This window comes from Ammospiza nelsoni, chromosome 11 (assembly GCF_027579445.1).
Source record: "Ammospiza nelsoni isolate bAmmNel1 chromosome 11, bAmmNel1.pri, whole genome shotgun sequence".
Taxonomy (NCBI): Eukaryota; Metazoa; Chordata; class Aves; order Passeriformes; family Passerellidae; genus Ammospiza; species Ammospiza nelsoni.
In genome coordinates, this window is record NC_080643.1 from 9764653 (window position 1) to 9775244 (window position 10592).

At 40.2% G+C, this 10592-nt stretch overlaps 1 long non-coding RNA gene across 1 annotated transcript; it reads left to right on the forward strand.

Moving 5' to 3' along the window:
• The first annotated feature begins 465 nt into the window (after positions 1-465).
• On the forward strand, positions 466-6140 carry LOC132078313 (uncharacterized). Its single transcript, XR_009419243.1, has 2 exons — positions 466-1162; positions 1379-6140. It is a non-coding gene; the product is annotated as an uncharacterized LOC132078313 (long non-coding RNA).
• The last annotated feature ends 4452 nt before the right edge of the window (positions 6141-10592 follow it).

The following is a 10592-nucleotide window of genomic DNA, read 5'->3' on the forward strand; positions in this document are numbered from 1 at the left end:
CAACCAGGAGATCACCGTAATTTTCCAGTAAACAGCCAATTCATTTCACAATTTATACATCATCACACATGCCCCATGTAGCAGAGAATCGGCTCTACAGACTCCTTTCAGACCTTAAAAGGATCCTTAGGCTTCAGTTTTCATTTTAAAATGAATACAAGCATTCAATTGAGCTCTAAGCTATTAAAGCAAGACATCACTTCACTGATAAACGAAATAATTTCACAAAAATTCACCTAATTGTCCGATTCACCTATGCCTTTAGACCAATGTTTTGGGATTCCAAATTACACAAATAATAACAAAAATAACAGCAGCACATTCCATCTTACTGAATGAAACAGTGATATATCAAAACATAGCTCATGATACATTATCACTGGCTGTGCAGGAGTGTGGGTGGGAAGCAGGAGGCTGCAAGAAGAGACAGATAAAGCAGCTCCCACATGCGACTTTTCCCTCTGTACTATTTTCCTTTTGCTGAAGAAGCGCAGCAAATACATTAACACATGCATGAAAAATGAGCTGAGGTAATTCCATCTATGAGCATGTGATCGGTCCTGCTGCCACAAATGTTTTCCCTCTAGGTCCATATCTGAAGCTCACACAGACTGACTCACTCTGCGGCCGCACGCGTCACTACTACCCGGCAGCGTCAGGCTGTCATTTGTTTCCTTTTGGAACGGGATGTTCTATTATAGCTCCAACTCCCACTCCATAGTTTATGAAATTGCAGTTCTTTCACATACTCCTTTGTTCCTGAGCTGCCAGGAGTTTTCAGTTTGTTTCTAAGGTGCTAAAAGAGGATCAGAGTGGCCTGAGCTCAGGGATGCCTCACGTGAAGCTCTAACAGGATGTGTCTTTTAATAGAATGAAGGTGTGATGGTTCTCAGTGCACTGTAGAGTTTGTTCTTCAGGAAGACAAAGGAAGCACAGTGCAGAACTGTTGCTTCTGGAGTTTCTCCCACAGCCAGGGAGAGACTGTCATGGACATGGAAGCTGAAGCTCTGGACATGCTGATGGAGCCATGAAAGCAGAACCAGCTCTGCTCAGAGTGTCTTGCTATGATGCTCAAATATGCAACACTTGTTTTTCAGCACTGATTAATTTGACCCTCTGCTCTACAAATGCTAATCTACATCTGTGTCTTATTCTGGAATAGGTAAGTGTTTCTGAAGTGAATCCCTGGCTGACTGTGCTTCACTTAATACCACATAGTTTTTTGCTCAGCCTACAGGGCTAAACTCATGCTAGCCTCGGGATAAAACCCCCAAGTGTCGATAGTATAGACACGGAGTTGTCAGCACCAACTCTTTTGTTCTGCTGGCTTGGTGCTCCTGTCATATCAAACTACCCCTGCTTGCTACCTGTCTTTCAGAGCCCAAAGTCCTGGATCTGTTGTATCTCAGCACACAATTGCAAAAGTAGGAATGTGATGTGATTCTAGAAGTGCAGCAGAAGGGAGGAAGCTGCACTTCCCCAAGGTTCCCTGCCCACTTAAAGACCATGTTCATCAGGATACACCTGCTGAGTTTCCTGCTGTGAACATCTGACAGGCAGCTGATAAAAAAGGACAGAACCGAGGGAGCAGAGAGCCAAAGAATGAAAGGATGCAAAAGATGTTGGCATTTTCCTGCTTACTTTTGGGATGCTGCTGTGATTCAATGCAGGCTAAAATGGCTTTGTCCTCACACTGAGTGCACAGCAAAATGGATGCATTGCTGTGCATTGCTGTGTCCCCTGCTCCAAGTGCTGCTCCCCTATTTAACAAAGAGATATAACCAAATGGGGAGCTGACATTACTTCCTAAGGGTGCAGACATTCCTAACAAGGAGGTCAATGACAACTTCAAGCATAGCAAAAAGAGTATTCCTATAATTCTTCAGAACAACGTTATCACTTATTACCTGTCACTGGGAATACAATAAGAATCCTAAATATGACTTGGAGACGATTTGGAAAAGCAAAACTTACAATTTGCAAACTGCACATAACATTTCTCTGAGACACAAAAAGTTCCTGAGGTTCCTGCCTGCAAGAGGGTGCCATAAGCATCCCTGCAGATATTTATTCTGACCTCCTGGACCTTTGTCCGAGGCTCATTTATTGGGTTTAAATAAATAAGCATTAACAAACCCAAGGCTTCAGATCTTCCACTGTCCTGCACTGAGCCAAGATCTTAAGCAAAGAGGCTTAAGTCACATCTATATTTCCTTTGACCTAGAGACAGAGCACAGCTCAGTATATCCCAGTTATGGAGCAAAAAGACCTCTATGGCTGTACAACCTTGCGTTCAGCTGCCTGAGAAATCTTTAGAAACTGCTGTAAAGGCAGATCACCACAGGCTGGCATTCCCTGCTTGCTGCAGACACTTTCACATGCAGCACTGGCTGGGCAGAGCAGCCAGAGCCCCAGCCCTGACTAACTTGCACGACAGCCTCAGGAATCCTCCTGGTGCTGCCTCGCCAGCCTTGGGTAGTGCTGCACTGCAGGAATACAGTGCCCAGCCTCTCAGAGCCAGCCCTTGAGCTTTGGTAGCTGCCAGGACAAAAGACAATCTCTAAATGTCAGCCAATATAATCTCACAGACATCACCTATAACTTTTCCTGGGCTTACCTGGGTCGCTGTGGAGGGTAGGGCACTGTTTCCCCTGACATTCACAATGAACGCGTGCACCAGAGAATACGAGGCTCCTCGTACACAGCGTATTGTTCTGGATTTCCTATTTCTTCAGGGTTGTCTTGGCAACGAAGAGGGATTGCCGCTAGAGGTGTGTGAAACACTGGGTAACAAAAACCATCACAACTCCCACTTGTTTCATTCCATCACCCCTTTAAACCTGACTCTTTTTCAACCTGGAACTGCTCTCAGCGTGCTGTGTGTCAGGAGGGGCAGCGCAAATCAGCGCAGACTCCTCTGCCTCCCCCTTTCCCCCAACACAGTGATTTTGAAAATAACAAAAAATGACATTTTTCATTGGAAAATGATGTCTATCCAAATACCCTTACATGCTCTGTTCCCATTCTGCCTTCAACTACCTTTTTAGGGAGTAGTTCCCTGGCAGGCAATGGAACTGGCAGCTCCAGAATGGATTTAAGCAAAATCAGGATGGGATTTTTCATTTGTTTGCTTGTTTTAATTAATGACATTTTTAGTGATGTTAGTGAAGTCAATGAGGTGACTGTGAACTGATTTCAATATGATCAGGTCTGCCAATTTGCCCTAAATAAAAGGAGCCTTTCCTTTGTACAGAGAAGTGATGCTGGACAGAGAATGCTACACCTGGTCAGCAAACTAATGGAAGTGCCCCACTTGCCCTTCTGACTCAGCTCCTTCCATGGACAACAGACCTTTATTTACTATGGATGGAAGTATTCTGAAAAGTTTTTAAAGCATCTGTGGATGCACACAGATGCATCAACATCACCTTGCTCATTCATGTAATTTGCCTTTATTTTTACTTACTGAAGGCATTAAAAAATTAACCCAAACAGCTGTTCAGATGCCTCTATTTTTTTATGCAGCAAAGGGAAAAAAAGTCTGAACAGCTGTGTCAGTGGAACACATCCAGGTGGCATCCCTAAGGCAAAGTTTTTACAAAACCTGTAAGATAATATTATTATCTTAGTTATTTTATTTCTTTTTTATTACTTAGCTCTTGTAGATTCTTAAAGAGGTATTAGCTAGTTATTTCTTCACCCTCATCCCTCAGTGTTTGAGCTGTGCTGTAGCTCAACACAGATGATGCAGTGATTCAGCCATCAAAGGGGAAAATCACCCTTTCAGCAGAATCCTTCTGAATCTATTCTGGGGTCTTAAATGGGATGTGAGTCTGGGTAAGGAGCAATTTTGCATATCTGGCTTTTCTACAGGGAGAAACTCAAGATGTGGCACCAAAAATTGCCTTAGGGACGCTCAAAAGCAGAGGGAATTTGTTTTCCAGATTGTATAACTAAGCTGAGACACAGAATTTTGTTGCAGTTCCTTGACAAGGTAGCTGGGTCATCCCCAAGGAGAGGCCAAGACTCACAATTACACAAGAGTCTGAAAGAGCAGCTGTTTGGGACTCCAACATGTGTAGCACTGGGGATTTGGAAATGGCTGGTCAAATTCTCAGCTGTGTGATGCTGAAATCTGTATCAGGTTCACTGACAAAGACTCATGAAGAAACTCCCTCACTGAAGTTCTGAATTCCTCAACTAGTGTCCCAGAAGTTTCCCATTCTGCATGGAGTACATTTTAGCTTTCTAAACTCTGGCACCCTTTCCATGCATTTACTATCATGTCTCAAGCATGAGAATCTTCCAAACACCAGTTCCAAGCTCTGCATTTTCTGGCACCACACTCCCTCTGTGCCATCACACCAGAGTCCAAACCCTACACCCTGCCCGGTCATCCAGGGCTCATCTGCTTGGTGCCTTCCACAGAAACCCTCCTAAGAGTGGGATTCTGTTGCTATAAGGCAGCTTGCTGAATTATGGATGTGCTATCCATAAACTGATGGTTGCTATTTTCTGCCCTGACATCAGTCCTTGGATTAACAACTCTGTAGAACAAAGTGAAAGCACTGAAGTGTCAAAATTACCAGCCACATCACAGGTGTTACAGCAAATGATATTCATAATAACGAATAAAAGTAACTGTAGTGATTAAGCAATTTGTTGCTGTTATTGTTTTTTCTCTTATTCCCACAATATTTGACAAATATGGGCTCTCCTCTCCAGAGAGTTCTGGAGGCTGAAGAAATGTTTTCAGGAGACAGAGTGCAAAGAAAAGAGTTGCTTTTCAGCTTATAGCATTTAGTTATATAGATAGCTAAATGCCTGAAATCTGTTTCTATACAACTAAGACTTTTATTTTATTTGTTTAAATTAGCTTGAGGAATAAATTATGTAAAAATATCTGTACAGTCCTGAGAAGGACAGTCTTCCAGAGGAAAGCTCAGCAGAATCATCCCTGAGTCTAAAGGAAAATTTCATTCTCCTCTAAATCATTCCCTTTTGGTACATTCTCTTCATATTTAGTAGGTGGATGCAATTCCCTCTCCATGTACTAAGCTTCTGTTATTACAGTTTGAGCACAATATATGTTTATTTGGAGTCTAACACGATCATCAATCAGGAAATACCACTGCACTTCATATTATGTATTTATTTATGATGTTAGGATGAAATTTACCTGGGTCCAGAGAACAAAATTAGGCTGTTACAACCCTTGGTTTCATATAAGTTATTTTCCTCTCAATGCCTATGCCCTGTGGACACAAATTTATTTCTCCAATACTGGATGAAAAATCTCCCATTCTTTCACTGCCTCTAGGTAATGATGTCTATACCTTTCCTTCTGCTTCCAATTTTGTGTCCATTACTTGAATGCTTGAAAACATGAAATACAATACCATAAGTCAGAGAGCAAGAAAATCTGCAGCATGTAGGGAATATTTATCTTTCTTTTCAATCCTTTTGTAATTAAAGAAATTCTTCTCAATCATTTGATATCTTCAGTGACATTATCATACTTCTGATCTTAACCTTCCAGTTAAGTTTTAGGAGCTGGTTAGCCATTAGAAAGAAGGAGTATTTTGCAGACAGGTTGTGGGATGAAGATTTGGAAAATCTCAGTCCTTCTCTGAAGTATGTCACACACTGAGCAATGAAAGATGACTTTAAATGGAACATGTATTAATAAATGTAAATATGAAAATGGAAAATTACATCACAGAACATGAAAGCTCAATGTAGTTAATCATAACAGTAATTATCTTAAATAATAATAAAAATATCAATGAAAAACATTGAGAGACCTTTGCTAAGTGTCCAAATGTGTTCTGATTGCCGTATTTGACAACTCTGCAAGAACCTAAGTCTCAGAGACTTGGAATCTCCATGAGATTAGATAGTATTTGTACACAAAATGCAGGAGAGCAGTTAAATGAACAAATGGCAAGTTTATCTCAAACAGAAGTGTTATAAAACCATTAAGCACATAAAAGCTTATTCAGTTAATTGGCTAAGGCCCAGCAAAGATTTCACAACACTATCAGCAGGGTGTTGAAATACTAAAAAAAAAAAAAAAAAACAAAAAACAAAACAAAACAAAACAAAAACCCAGAAAACAAAAAAACCCAAGAAACCAACAACTCAGCAACCAAAAGCATGATTTCAGAAAAGCACTGCCATTTAAGAAACACTCTCTTCAGTATTTATTAGATAAGAAACTGTTTATCAGAATGTATGTACGTTCTTCCTGGAATCAAGGTCCATGCAGTTTATTTCACATACAGCAATATTCTCTCAGTGCTTTGCAATTTTTCCTTGCTCAAGTACCAGGAAAAGTGGGAGACATATACCATTACTTAGAAATATAACACATTTATATTTACTTAGTGATTTGTGCTGAGATAGACATGCAATCACAGTGTAATGAGTTAACCAACAGGAGCTTCTGGCACTTCTTGTGCACAGAGGAAAAAAAAATCTCTTAGGACATGGATGGACAGGAATGTGTCAAAGCAGGGACACAAGGAAAGGTAGCTTATGCAGCTACTGATACAATAGAAAATTTGAATGTTGTGAAATAAAATAAATAAAATTGAGGTGTAACTTATGTAAAGCAAATGAAAGATGTGCCCTGGACATCCAGTAAAACTCCAATGTACTTGTACTGATCCTGTAGCAACCTTTGAAACAGAATGTTTCTGAGTTTCTACTCTCTCGTATATCTTTTCTTAGGAATAGTCTGGCCATCTAGGAAATATTTCACTCTACCTTCCAGCACACACAGAAGTTTGAAAACAATGCAAATGTAAATAGTTTCTGATGCCAAACACTTCAGCTGCCAAGAAGAAATGATGCATTTTGTACCAGGGTTATATTATGACCAAGATTAATTTTTGGATTGTCTCCGGCTATTCTTTAACAAAAACACCTCCTGATGAAGTTACAGCTTGTAACTCACAGGTTTTGTATATTGAGGGGAACTTTTCCCAACAGGTGATTTACACTGTTCATACAGAACAAGCTGTACTGTGACTTGCCTTCAATCCAGCTGCCAGATATTCCAGAGGTAACACTGTGGGAGAAGGGACCAGGTATTTGAAGATGAACCTACTCAGTGATGAAGATCTTATGGAACACCAGAATAAAACCAACCAATGAATATACCCTAAGTTCTCTTAACAAAAGGAAAATTTCTCACCATTATGAGATAGGAAACTATTACCCAGTGAGAATTGGGGCCAGGCCTCAAGTGATATTTCACAGCATGAGTTATAGATCAGGTCACTTGGTGCAACTGCACCAATTGAGTGGTCACACATGTGCTTGGAATGTCTCTAACCAGGTCTGCTCTCTTGCTTTGTAGAAGAAGAAAACCTCCATAAAAAAGAAACCATTTTATATATCTACATTTTTATATGCAGATTCATCAATGTTCAAAAACAACTACTATAAATTCAAAGATGAATACTGGAATCAAACCAGGCATCATCAAAAACAAACCTAAGAAAAAGTAGAAGGCAATAAAAGAAAAGAAGGGAGAACTCAGAAGTGGTAGAGAAATAGTGAGAAAATATTGGGAATGTGTCAGATCATTATCAGATAGAACTTTCTTTGCATCCAATTGTAGTTACTTTTGGGAATAGCATGTGACCAAAATTTGCTTATGACTGTCATACCAGAAGAATCATTTGAGTTTTATGGATTCCTACCATGTCAAAACCTTTTGATTAGAAGTGAATTTCCCTGAGTAATGTGGCAGCCTCTCCTTCCAACAATCAAACAATATTTGTCTGAGTCAAATGCAGTTTACAAGGCTTAAGTCATTAAGCATGACTGAGCTGACCAATCACACCACATGAACACAGACTCATTACCCATAAATGATTTCAAAAAAATAACCACATCAAGTAAACCAAAACCTCAGAATCTGGAACAGTGGAGGGACTGAAAAACTTCAGTTTCTACACGAGAAATTTGTCAAAAGACAAAACACTGCACTGGACAAGGAAATTCTTTTGCTGAAAGTTGCATGCTCAGTTATATGATTTCATTGCTGGTATCTCCCATTCTTTTTCCTCCCATGTTTCTCTCTAGGAAATATTTCCAGAACTTGCTGGTTCAGTTACCTGTTTCAGAGCTGTGGCATTCAGTAGTTCCAGGAACAAAGCCACATTATTATAAGTACTTCAGCTGCAACATTTCTAAGGAAATTAGACTGAATATCATAATCTCCTGCTGACTCTCACCTGGCAATTTTAAATTCTCTAGTGTGGAAGTAGACTCTGAGGACAAAACACTAATTTTTAAAATTTAATTAATAGCAAAAGAATAAATTCAGGATAAAAATTTCAAAGCCTGGAAAGGTGAATCAGAAAACAGCAAGATGAGAAAGGATGAAAACCAACACCACACTGATGACTCTGGAAAATTCCACGTCAAAGTACATCATGGTACATCACAAAGTACACATTTTGTTTTGGTATAAGATGATAAACAGTACACTTGGAGTTCAGAGGCTTTTTTTAAAAAGTGTTTTTAACCTTTCTTATTTAACCTTGTACTTGAATAACAGGCCATTCCTGAATTTACAGTCATGAATATTCTCCACACTCACATGTAAAGTTACATTGGCTTCCAGCAGATTACGTTTTGGAGTGCAGACATCAGCCCTGAACATTATCTTCTGGCCTTCAAGCTTGTCAAATAACATTTAGTATTTAGATAATGGCTGCTATCTAGAAATGAGCCATCTTGATGTGACCAAGGTATTTCGCCACTCTGCAGAAGCTCATGCCGTGAATCAGCAGCAGCATGAGAGATGCTCTGTCACTCTCTGGTACTCAGTGCTGCTTTACAGAATGACACAATGTCAAAGATAATAGCCAGCCTCTGGACAAATCACAGACTAATGAATACAGAACATTAAAGCCCAAAGTAATTTTCCCTGTACCCCCCTAGAGAACTATAACCAACACTATAGAAAAGTCTCAATGAAATCTTGCTGAGTTCTGTGTGGAGCTCTGTTGAAAGCCAAGAGTGATGTAAGGTTTGCTTGGAGTTTGAACTGAACCCTCTGCATTGTTCTGAGAGCTTACCATTAAAAGAAGAATAAATGTTAGCAATAAAAAGGTCAAGAAAATGAACATCTGACAGCATCTAAAGATCTGCAAGGGACCTCATAAATATATAGCAAACATCCTCCCTGATGGATTCTCCAGAAGAGAAGAATTCTACATCACCCACACAGCACATTTTTTACAATCTGTTTATTTCTGTCTGGATACAAAGGACTGAAGCAGAGTGTTTAACATATGAGTTGCAAAATTCAAAGTTTAAAGCTTAGGAGAACAAGCAAGATTAGAGCTGTTCAACAAAATCGTATCTCCTTTCACAAAGTGTCTTTTTATTATTATAATTTGTCAATAAAACAACAAATGAGACTCTCAGCTATCAATACTGTTAGGTGCCATGGCTTCAGGTACACCAAAATAAATTAAACAGCATGGCCTTGAATTATACCAACACCACAGGCAACTGCTGTGGGTTTTCCCACCCGATGCGTTGGTGAGGGCTTAGGGTATTTGCTGGCATTTCATTCTCTGGTGCCCTAAACTTTGAAGAATCTCATAAGGTCTGGCAATTTTTGTTTGGTTAGGTCCCTTCTACATGGGTCATGTGTGACCAAGAGCAACTTTTCATGAAGAACTTAGCAGAAACTTGAGCATGCTCTGCCAAAAAGCCCCTGGGAAGCAGGGATTGTTGGCATATCCTTGCCTTCAAGCAAGCAGGGAGTAGAGGGGCTCCAGGTAAAAATGGCCTCTTCTAAGACTTTGAAAGCAAAATTACAGAGGATACAAGTGGTAAACACAAAAGGGGAAGACAGACAAACATGTACAAAGAACATGCATAGACAGAATGGGAACATTGTCCTGTCAGAACAGTATTTACACACATAGGATAGAGGTGTACAGGATTCTGTTTCTGCTCCTGGCATTCAGCCCTGGGTGGTGAAACAGCTGATGCTCTAGGCTGTAGTGGTCCATCCTTCTTCCAGCTGGTCAGAGACCAGCTGAGGGACCTCTGTAAGCACCACATAGCTCTGGCAGCAAGGACTTGCAAGTCAAGTTGATGCCTGCACACAAATGCTTGAAGGAGCCTTTAGCTGCTGAAAATTCTACTGCCCTCTCCTGTACCCCTTGTCATCTCTTAGATCACAGCAGAAAACAAAATGGGCAAAACACAGCTACCTGGTCATGAGCTAACTCTTGAGGTCCATCGTGTTGAGTTTGTGCTCTGGAGCTGAAGTGAGAATATTTGAGAAAAGGAAAAAAAACCCACTTCCAAGAGAAACCACACAAAGCAGCTAGAGAAAAAGAAGTGACAACAAACAAGCTCTGCAGTCAAGAAAAGGGTAAAATCTTGGCTCTACTGAAGTCATTGGGATGTTTGCCAGAAAGCTGTAGACAGCGTGTTTTATCCAGGACTTTAATTAGTTATTAAATTATTCAATGGCAAGTTGGCTGGTTTAAGGCACAGAAAAAAAATCATAGAATAGAATAGCTCCAGCATGCCTCTCCCTGCCCTGCCTACCC